This window comes from Sarcophilus harrisii, chromosome 3, assembly GCF_902635505.1.
Source record: "Sarcophilus harrisii chromosome 3, mSarHar1.11, whole genome shotgun sequence".
Lineage (NCBI taxonomy): Eukaryota > Metazoa > Chordata > Mammalia > Dasyuromorphia > Dasyuridae > Sarcophilus > Sarcophilus harrisii.
Genome location: NC_045428.1, coordinates 293,506,997 through 293,517,959, shown reverse-complemented (window position 1 = coordinate 293,517,959; position 10,963 = coordinate 293,506,997).

Genomic DNA, 10,963 nt, shown 5'->3' with positions numbered 1-10,963 from the left:
TAGTTGTTGGACATCTTGAACTCAACCTTTTCTAAAATGTCTTACCATCTTTCTTTCTGCTGTTTGTATTTTCCCTATTGATTGCTTTATCTGCTTACATTTAAGGTCTGACTTTTTTTCTTCTCGAGAGCTTTGGTGATTTCTGGCTTTCCCCCTTTGTTTTCTCCTGTTATTCACATCTGATTCCTTCCTCTTTGGTGGTGGTTTCCTTGGGACATGAATCCTAAAACTTTTCAGTATCTTTCCACACTGGGTAATTTATAATTCACCAGCCTGGGTTCCTGTTGCTTCTGACTTTTTTCAGGGACTGGCCTGGCTTCAGCTAGTTGATAAGTTCTTTGTCAGGGGCTTAGTGGAATGCTGCACAGCTCTTCCTTGATGCCCTTCCTCCCAACCCCTATGGTAGGGACACTATCCTGGCTGATTCCCTCTGTTCCTCAGTTTTCTGGCCCGGTGTCGGCAGGTCAGAGAGTTGCTACCTTGATGCTGTAGTTTGATTTTTGTAGTTTGGGGCTTGAGGGCTCTGTGAGGAGGGTAGGATGTTGGGGGAGGGGGTAATTGAATTCTGTTTCAAGGCCAGGAGTCCTGCCCCTTATCTTCTGTTCCTGCCTCCCCTGCAGAGATCTTTTATAGTGCCGACCTCTCTCCAGTCTTCTCCTGATTTAGCAAGACTGCCTGTGCAGTTGAGGCAGTGCTGGCTGTCTATTGAGGCCTGAGCAAACTTCCAGAACCCAGAGCTGAGATGTCCCAGCACTAGGAAAATGGAAGGGCCTAAGCGCAGGGGTCCTCAAACTTTTTAAATAGGGGGCCAGTTCACTGTCCCTCAGATTATTGGAGGGCCGGACCATAGTAAAAACAAAAACTTTCTTTTGTGGGCCTTTAAATAAAGAAACTTCATAGCCCTGGGTGAGGGGGATAAATGTCCTCAGCTGCCGCATCTGGCCACGGGCTGTAGTTTGAAGACCCCTGGCCTAGGGTGTAGGTTTGTGTTTTATTGAGAGTCCATTTGTTTGATCCTTGGTTCAGATCTGGGTCTTTCTTAACACCAGAACTCTTTTCCTTTGAGATTACCTTTAATTTACCCCATATTCATCTTGTCTGTACATAGTTTTCATGTTTTCTTCTTCATTCATGTGTGAGCTTTTATTTTTGCTTTTCTTTCAATCCTTATTACTTAATAATGGAGTAAGCACTTAAATGCTCATTGAAAGGCATTGAGAACCATGCTATTGATTTACTTTTCAGGAATAACTATTTAAGTACCTTGTAGTAGAGAGGCACCTAACCTGGGAGTCAGAACACCAGAGTTCCAAGGCTGGATTTGGTGCTGACTAGCATTGTGTCCTTAAACATGTCCTTTTGCTTCTGGGTCACACTTTACTCATTTGTAAAATGAAGCCCTTGGATAAGATGATTGCTAAGGTCTCTTCTGTGATTGGGACTTTAGCTAAAAGGATTTCAAGTGAATTGTGCCTTGATTTAGGTCTCTAGTTCAAATTCTTTATACATCCTCCATCACTTTCACTCCAAAAAGTTTGACTCATAGAATGACCTGGTATTTATTACCAAAGGTCAGCAGCTATTTTTCTTTCCATATATCTATATCTATATCTATGTCCATATATATGTGTGTGTATACACACATATATATAAAGTCATGTATATATACATATACACACATATGTATACATATTTTAATTTATTTTTTAAGTATAGAAAAAATCAATTTCCTCTTCTTCCAACATTTAAAAACAAAAACAAAACCTTTGTAACAAATATGCATAGAAAAGAAAAATATTTTTTCATTGGTCATGTCTGAAATATATATAACTCAGTCTGCATCTTGAATATATTAACTTTCTGTCAGGACATGTTTATCATATTTCATCATGGGTCTCTGGACTCATTTAAACTCTTAGATTTTCAAAGAAAGTGAAGACAATATGAACTTCCAGGGGCTTTAAAAAACTTCAATACTGTAATATTCTCTCTTTAAAATGTAATGTTCTCTGTTGAGGTTTTCTTGGGGTCTCTGGGAGCAGCCTTCCTTTCAGTTCAGTTATCACCACACGAGTAGCCAGGGATTAAAGTCCAAATCCTTTATTGTCTCCTTCAAAGTCTTATCTCCTTCACTTGGGGCTCGGCTAGTTTTCTGGAGACCTGTCTTTCTCCTTGGTTCCGAGAACTTGACCTCCCACCTGCCTTCTTTGGCTTCTGAATCTCCCTGACTGAATCCTGGCTGAGGCTCCTAGCTTATATGGTCTCTTATCAAAAGTGTGAATCTTGTAGAACTATAGTAAGTCCTAAGTACATGTACTGAACTAGAGAACTGTTAAGCACCATGCTAAATTAGGTAACTATTGTCTATCAATTCCACTGATTTAGTACCTTGGAAGAATCCTTTGTTTCAAGTTCAGAGTTCTGGCCCATAACACAATACTACATTTTGAACTCAGATATTAACCTAAAGACACAGAACATTGGTCGTCTACATAATGTATTGACTTTGTTATACCTCATCTTTCAAAGTGACTTGGGGTCAAGAAAACCAAGCGAAAATAAACTAAGATATTTATGGTGGCATATTTTGTAAACCCAGGCTTTTTAACCAAGTCTGCTGTATGTGATGTTTGTGGGTGTCTTTCTTAGATTGCTTAATCTGATTCAGATCAGCAGTTTGGAAAGATCTTAAGCAAAGCCGGTTCTGATTAGCTTCCTAATAGGCAACTTGTGGTGGTGAAGAATATCCTGCTTCAGTGAATGAAGGTCGATTAAATATTCATATACTTCATGAGGCTAAAACATGTGTATATCATTTTAGGATTTGCAAACGGATGACCTCATTTGATTCCCATAACAGCCCTATAGAGTAGGCGCTATAATTATCACCATTTTAAAGAGGGGGAAACACTAGTAGAGGTCAAGTGACAAGCTCAGGTTTACACAGCTAATAAATGTCTGAGGCAGGCAAACTGAGACCTGGGAAAGGCTTTAGCTTAAAAAGACTTCCCCACTGCATCTGGGCCCATTGTCAATCTTCCTGTACTATGTCTTGCCACTGCACCAAGACAACTCTGGAGAGAGAATGAGTCTGATGACTTTGCACAGTCTTGCCTCCCTTAAATCCAAATCTCCTGTAAGTCAAGATGTCACCCTCCTGATGTCACTGGTCTTCCAGAATGAAGGACAAAGAACAACAATGATGATAAATAGCCGTCTAAGGCAGGACACATCAAACTTGGTCTTCCTAATTTTAGGTCCAGCATTTTCACCTACTGCACTACTTAACTGCCTCTAAATGTCATTTTGTGAATATTTTATATTTAATGTACAGATTGAACACTTTATAAGTGTTCAGTGGGCTTGTTGGTTTAATATTTAAACCTTGTATTTAAGTATTAAATCAAAGAGTTCCTTGAACAGCCCTATTATATAGAAGGAAATATTTCATAGGATGTAATTTTTAAAAATTGGGCTGTTTTGCTTGTGTCTCACTTGCTTCTCTCGGGAACTTGTTTTCATAGAGAAAAGCAAACTTTCAAACATGTATTACTATTATCTCCATGCTCCCCAAATGAGGGATTCAAGTTAATGTTTCAGTGTAAATTATGTCTGAATTTTCCTGAGAATGGTTGGGTCTTATGGTACAAGTGAGGAAGGACAATCAATGACTGTTCTGTCTTTGAGTGGTTGATCCTGTTTTATCCATCTCAGTGGCATAGCCAGAGTCTCAAAGGTAGGTTGGAAAGAAGCCTAAAGTAAAAACTGAAAGAAAAAACTAAATGTCTCTGACTATTGACAGTGTCTCAAGTCTGGGAATATTCTTTAGAAATTAAAATTATAGCAGTGTCCACTGCCTTCCCTCCACCTTTTCCTTTGCTTTTTGTGCAGAGGAAATCTGACACCTTATGCTGTGCATGTTTTAATTTTAAAAATGAATCTGGTTCCTTAGCCACTGCCAAGAGCAATAATTGAATCTGTGTAAAAGGCCTTGGCTTTTGATTTTACAGGCTTTGAGTCTGATGGAACAGTTTTCATTGGAATCCAGCTGTTTCTGCTTAGAGGCCAGAGTTTACTTAGCTGCTCTCTTATTGGTTGGCATTTCGTTGAACACAGTAGGTTTCATTGTTACTTTGGGCTGATAAAACAGCCACACCTCTTCTTAATTTTTAGAAAGTGCCATTCTTTCCACTAACAGCAAGCAAGGAACCTTGGAAGGGGTACCTAGATTCAGGAATGGATGGATATCAACACTGCCATAAACAAACTGTGTGACCTTGGCAACTCATTCCATTTCTTTGTTCCCTCATCTCTAAAACAAAAAGTTTTGATTTAATGGCTTTAAAATTGTGAATGCACATGTTTTAAGGAATTTTTATAATTCTAGGCTGTGCTTTTTACATGTAGACTTACAGCCTCAGACAGGCTTAGTTTATTCTCTGAATGAAGTATATATTTGCCAGCTGGGGTAGGGGATCCCCTTAGCCACTTTGTGGGGCTTAAGCTTCCTCAACCCAAAAAGAAGAATGTCTGACTAGGTCTCCCTCTGAAGTTTTTTCTAGCATCCTAATCATCAATGTCCTAGAGACTAGAGGTGGGTGCAGTAGACAGTAGTATCATCAAAAAGAACAGATCATTTGTTCAATATTTCACTAGATTTCAATGTGGGTTCTCTCTCCAGCACAGTCCATTTATTCCTGATCATACTGGGCAATTCTAATCCAAATCTCCTCATAAATCCAATACAGAGAATCCACAAAAGATTTCCTGAGGCCTGAAAGATGTATGGCAAATTGACATTGTGGGACTGGCAAATCCCTTCTTAATTTACAGTATCCATTGCTGTGGTGAATGATAAGGAGGGGCAAACCACAATGCAATGGTGGCCCTCCTTTGAGTCTTATAACAGTTCATTTGTGTAGTGATCTACCCAACTAGATCTGATCTACCCAACCCTTTTTTCCAAATAGTGTTTCCTTTGTAAAAAGTTGTTGCACCTTGGGGGGGGGGGGGGGGGAAGTAGAAATTATTACTCTGGGATAAGGAGCTGCTTCCATGTCTCTTCAAAGGTGGGTTAAAATTATATTCTCGTCTCTTCTTCCCAACAGCAAACATTTTGTTGGCAAGTCCCCAAATGGAAAAATCACACTCTTCCATTAAGTTCCAGGTATTGCTTAAGTATGATGTACTCTTCTTTCCCTTTCTTTTTTCAGTTGGGAAATCCAAGTCTTTTTTGGTTGCTTAGTTTTTTTTTTTGTTTGTTTTTTTTTTTTCCTATTTTCTTATATTGCATTTGGAGAAGAACATTACTAGTCTTTCTCAAGTGGGTGTTCTCCAGGCATACTATAACCATTGGAACCTTTAAATCCAAATAAAGAAATGTCAAATAGATTCCTGGCTTCATGATCTCCTCTGACTCGCCTCTCTCCATCACTGTACAGGATAGAGTACATTTCTTTCTATCTCTTCTTAGTTTTTTTTTTTCTCCCTATTATTGCATAATACCTCAGATTTCTATTTCCTTCTTTTCCTTTTGCAAAGTCTTCCTCTCAGTACAGCCTTTCCATTTTAACAGAGGAATACCCTCAGATGGAATTCAATGGATTCTATCTATTTTTATAATGTTCTTCCTGCAGGACTGACTACTGTTACATCTTCATCTAACTCAATTCCTTATTTATTGAAGGCATTCTTCAGAAAAACTCAAGTGTGCCTAACTTCCCTTGCCATATAAAGTTACATTTTATTCTCCTGAAGGAAGGGGAGTCACAGTAGCTGATGGTCAGTTGGTTCTGCCCTATGCATTTACTAAAATATTACTGCTCAGAATTTCTGTAACAGCTAGTTCAGCCATAACTGTGATTCATCTTTAAAGAAATATGACATACTTAGCAATAATTTGATGTAGTAGAAGAAGTACCTTTTATGGGGTCTGGGCTGGTTTCCTTCTAAGGAGATGAAAAAGCCATTCTTTCCTCTTCCCTTCATTTAATAATATTTTTTCCAATTATATGTAAAGTTTTCAACATTCATTTTTGTAAGATTTTGAATTCCAAATTTTTCTCCCTACTTTCCTTGCCTTCTCCTTTCCAAGAGAGCAAGCAATCTCATAAAGATTATATGTGTACAAACAGGTTAAACATTTTCCAATATTAATCATGTTGTGAATGAAAGAAGAATCAGAACAAAAGGGAAAAACCACAAAAAAAAGAAACAAAAATAATTTTAAAACATGAAAATAGTAAGGTTTCATCTCTTTTCGGACTCCATAATTCTTTCTCTGGATATGGATAGGCTTTAACATTATCAGTCTTTTAGAATTATTTTGAATCATTGCATTGCTGAGAAGAACTAAGTTTATCATAGTTCATCATTGCACAGTGTTGCTGTTACTGTGGACAATGTGGAGAAACCATTCTTGAGATTAACTTTGGTTTCCTTGTTTTCCTGAGGCATGAAAGACTTCAGGTAAATTGAGGATATGGGACTGGCAACTGCCTTCATGATTATTCTGCTTATTGCTGTGTGAGCAATAAGGATGGGATGGGGGAGAGCACTACTTTACTTTAACTTGTACCTTTTAAACTTAAGGAATTATATTCTTTGTCAACAACAGAAGGGCTTTTGTTATTTTTCTTATTTTGTATTTTATGATTTCTAAGTGCCTCTACTCCTGAACCTAAATCATACAACTGGCTTTAGTTAAGCTTGGTCTAGCCAGCTAGGTGGTGTAGTAGAGAACCAGGTTTGGAGTCAGGAAGATTTGGGTTCAGTTTTAAGCTCATACACTTAACCTAACAATGTCAGGGAAGGGGGAAAAAGTGTCACTTTCATAACTCTTGCACCTTCTTAAAGACCCTCTACTATTTAAGCCCAAGTTATTTTCTCAAACATGATTATAAGAATGGAACAGAAGTTGAAGTACTCAACATTTATTCTTCCTGAGGCTGAAATGGGACATGCCAGTCATTTGAAAGTCAGCACTGAACTTGTGAGAAGATCTAGCTTCTAGGCCCCACTTTGCCATTTACTAGCTAAGTGGCCTTCCCTGCCTAAGCCTAAGTTTTTCCTATAAGATGAGGAAAATAATGTTTCACCACCTCACAGAGCTATTGTGAGAATCAAATGAGATGATATGTGCAAAGCATTGTGGAAATATAACCTTCTCCTCTCATGGTAGAGGAGAAGGAAAGTTAATTTTAACCTCTCTGATGAAACATAAAGACATATCAGAAGGGCAGCAATTCCTAACCCTGGATAATTAGGATCATAGGGTTTAGAGTTGGAAGATAATTTAAAATATCTATCCCTGTTGGGCACATTTCTGCCCTCCTACTTGTAAGCACCTTAACTCCATCACCCCTCCCTGGCTCATCCCACTGTATATTCATTCATAGAATGAATCTAGTCCCTGCCCAAAAAAGAATCCTTTCTCCAAGATGTCCAACAAGTGGTTGATCATTCTTATCTTCTCTCATCAGCTTTGGTTCTTGGCACTTTGGCAATCTGACCTATTATTATGTCACATTTTTGTATTTTTTCCATTAGTTGCCTTGCTTTCATTTTCTGCACATTTTTTAGAAGTCCAAGTTGAAAGCTGCAGTATATATTGAATATAATAGAATACTATTGTGCTATAAGAAATGAGAGCAAGTGAAATAAATAGAACCAGGAGAACATTATACATAATAACAGCAACATTGTGCAATGATCAAATATGAATGCCTTAGCTCTTCTCAGAAATACAATGATCCAAGAAAATTATAAAGGACTCACAATGGAAATGTTGTCCACATTCAGAGAAAGAACTGATGGACTCTGAATGCAGATTAAAGTATGTGATTTCCACTTTATTGTATATGTATGTGTGTGTGTGTTTCCTTTTGTATGGGATTTCCACTTTACTGTGTATGTGTGAGTGTATATGTTTTCTTTTGATCTGTTTCTTCTTTTATTATGATTTATGGAAATGTGTTTTATATGATTGTACATATATATCTATATTAAATCACCCTTTAGGAAGCAAGGGGGAAGGAAGAGGGAGAAAATTTTGTAGTTCAAAATAAAAAACAGTGTTGAAAATTGTCTTTACAAGTAATAGAAAAAGATAAAATACTATTTAGGAATTTTAAAAAAGATGTCCATGTCATTTGATAAAATTCCCTGTTTTCTTCCTATTGTTCTCTTTAGATCTGTGGTTGGTCTCTATATTTTGTTGATCACATACTCCTAATAGTAAAGACATTTTGAACACATATCCCCCTATATATACTTATTTATAGATTATATACATATATAACTACACTAATAATTATTTTACTTTATAAAAATTGTACAAAAATAGAAATTTTAAAAGGAAAAGATAGATAAAATAATACTTGATCTTAGAGTCAATAGGGAGGGAAACAGTGGAATTTATTGAATAGGAGAGTGACTTCGTTAGTTCTGCACTTTAGGAAAATTACTAGTTGTGTGAATATGGATTGGAATAGGGAAGGGCCTTGAAGCAAAGAGACTATTTAAGAAACTACTGCAATGGTCTTGGCAAGAGTTGATATGGGAACTATACAGAAATCACTGCCATATGAGTGGAGGGAAAAGTATAGATGGGAGATATGTAATTCTGTGATCTCCAATCCAATGTGGAAGTTGAACTGACAAGATGTGGCAACTGATTGGATGTGTTGGATGAAAGAAAGTGAGAAGCTGAAAATGACACTGAGATTGTGAATAGGATATAGTAGCAGGGAAGTTTGGAAGATGAGTAGGTTTTGGGGGGAGATATCTGTGCCCCAGATTACAATCTGTTCACATCTGTTCATCTTGTTTGTTTTGCTCTATTCTACCCAAAATGAAAAGTGGAAATGGGACCTTATCCTACTGCTTTTTGACCCCCAAATACAGACCTGTCTTCTGAAGAGTGTGGCTTGTCTGTAACAATCAGGAGATGATCTAGGAGTAGAAAGTAGGAGCAGAATTTTCTTAATGAAACCTATTCAGCTGCTGTAGCTGCCCTGAGAGGTCAATATCTAGCTTAGAAGGGAGTTTGCTTAGCACAGAGAGGACATGGGAGACTGAAGGAATGTTGGAGTATAACTATATATGACTAGAGCAAGATGCTACCTGTCTTGACCTTCTCCCACTGACTGATCACATATCTTTTCTGATCAGGCCATCATTCCACTTTGGAGGCCATTGCTCTGGACAATTACATTTCCCCCATCTCATTAGAATGATTTTTCTTTTTAGCATTTCATTTATAAGAGCTTTCCATTGTTCCTGATTTCCCTTATATTAAAAGAGCTTCTTAATATTTTGTCCACTCATGACCCCTTTTTGCCCAAGAAATTTTTAAGTGACCCTGATATATAGGTATAAGATAGGTATGCAAATCAAACATTTACTGATAATAGATTATAATTTCATGATCTCGACATTCAGTTATGAGAACCCATATGAGGTTGCAACCTGCAGTTTAAGAAGCTAGATTCTGTAGAATCTTGGGCTATGGAATCATCCCTGTCCTTTTTCCAAATTACAAAGGTGAAAAGGACTTAGTCTTTAATCTAACTCCTTTTCTTTACAGATAAGAAAACTGAGGCACAGAGAAATGAAATGATTTGTCCATACGTAGATTGTGGCTTCTTATAGAACCACTAGAAGCAGAAACTCTACTCAAAGTAAAATGAATGTTCTGCCTATCACTTTTAAGTAGTCAGAGATGTATCAGGTCAATGTTAGAACAGAATATGCTACACTGGAATCTTATTTTATTGATATTAGGATTTCGGTGTACATTTGTAGAGGTTGAAATTTTTAAAAAGTTTTGCTGTTTAAAGGACATCAATTAGTTATTGTCCATCTTTAATGAAGGCAAGAAGAGAGGAAATAAGGGTAAGGATTAAAGATCTGCCAAAAGCATATCAAACAATTAATATGGGTTTCAGAGAAACCCTCTTCTAAGATATCTTTACAAAGAAGCAAATTTCCACTTTTCTGTGTTAGGTGATATGTAGTGCTAGACTTGGAGTCAGAAAACTTGAGTTCAAATTCTGTCTTAGATGTTTCCCAGCTGAGCACATCACTCTCTCACCCTCAGTTTTTTCATCTCTTCAATGGGGACACATCTACTTCCCAGGGTTGTTATGAGGAACAATTGAGATAACATATTTAAAGTGTTTCATAAGACTTAAAGCACTACATAAATTCTAGTAATGATGAGGATGAGGATGTAGCTACATTAGCCTTGGTCCTACTTTAATGCCTTATTGTGGAGGTGACTATGGGTTTTTGAACGTTGGGGAAGAAAGCAGAAGCTCCTTGTTGGTCCCAGAACTTTCAGTATGGCCTGACAGCCTCTGTGAGGATTGGCTTAACTAAATTCAGAGAGGCTCATAACCTGAAGGTTAGCCAACAGGATTTTTTGGGAATGGGTGGGTGGGTGGAGGATTTTTTGTTTTTATTAGAGCAACTCATTTAAGCCATCTATTAAGCTATGAAAGCATCTGAACTTTTGATGAAAAGCTACACACATAAAATCATGGAGTGTTTTTTTTTTTTTACCCCCTAAGGAACTAGAACACTGAAATCAAGAATGATTAAGAGTGAAAAGAATGATTCAGTCACAATTTCTTTATGTAAAAATTAGAAAAGCAATGCTTTACTCCTGGGGGCAGGGCAAGAGAAGCATTGTGCAATTTAATAAATTCACACTTATAAAAGTGCTTAATTTCTAAGAGTAAAGGCTGTCTTTACTCTGGTCATGGGATACGGATTTAATGATGAATGATGTATTGGAACTGTGACCCTTCCCCAATTTACCCACTGAATCTTGAGGCTTTCCCAGTATTCACTCTTTACCCTGGAGGGGCTATAAATTGAGTTGCAAGCACATTATATCCCAAATGGCATTAAAGCAACAGACTGTGTCTTAGACAATATCATGATAGAGATTTATTATTCA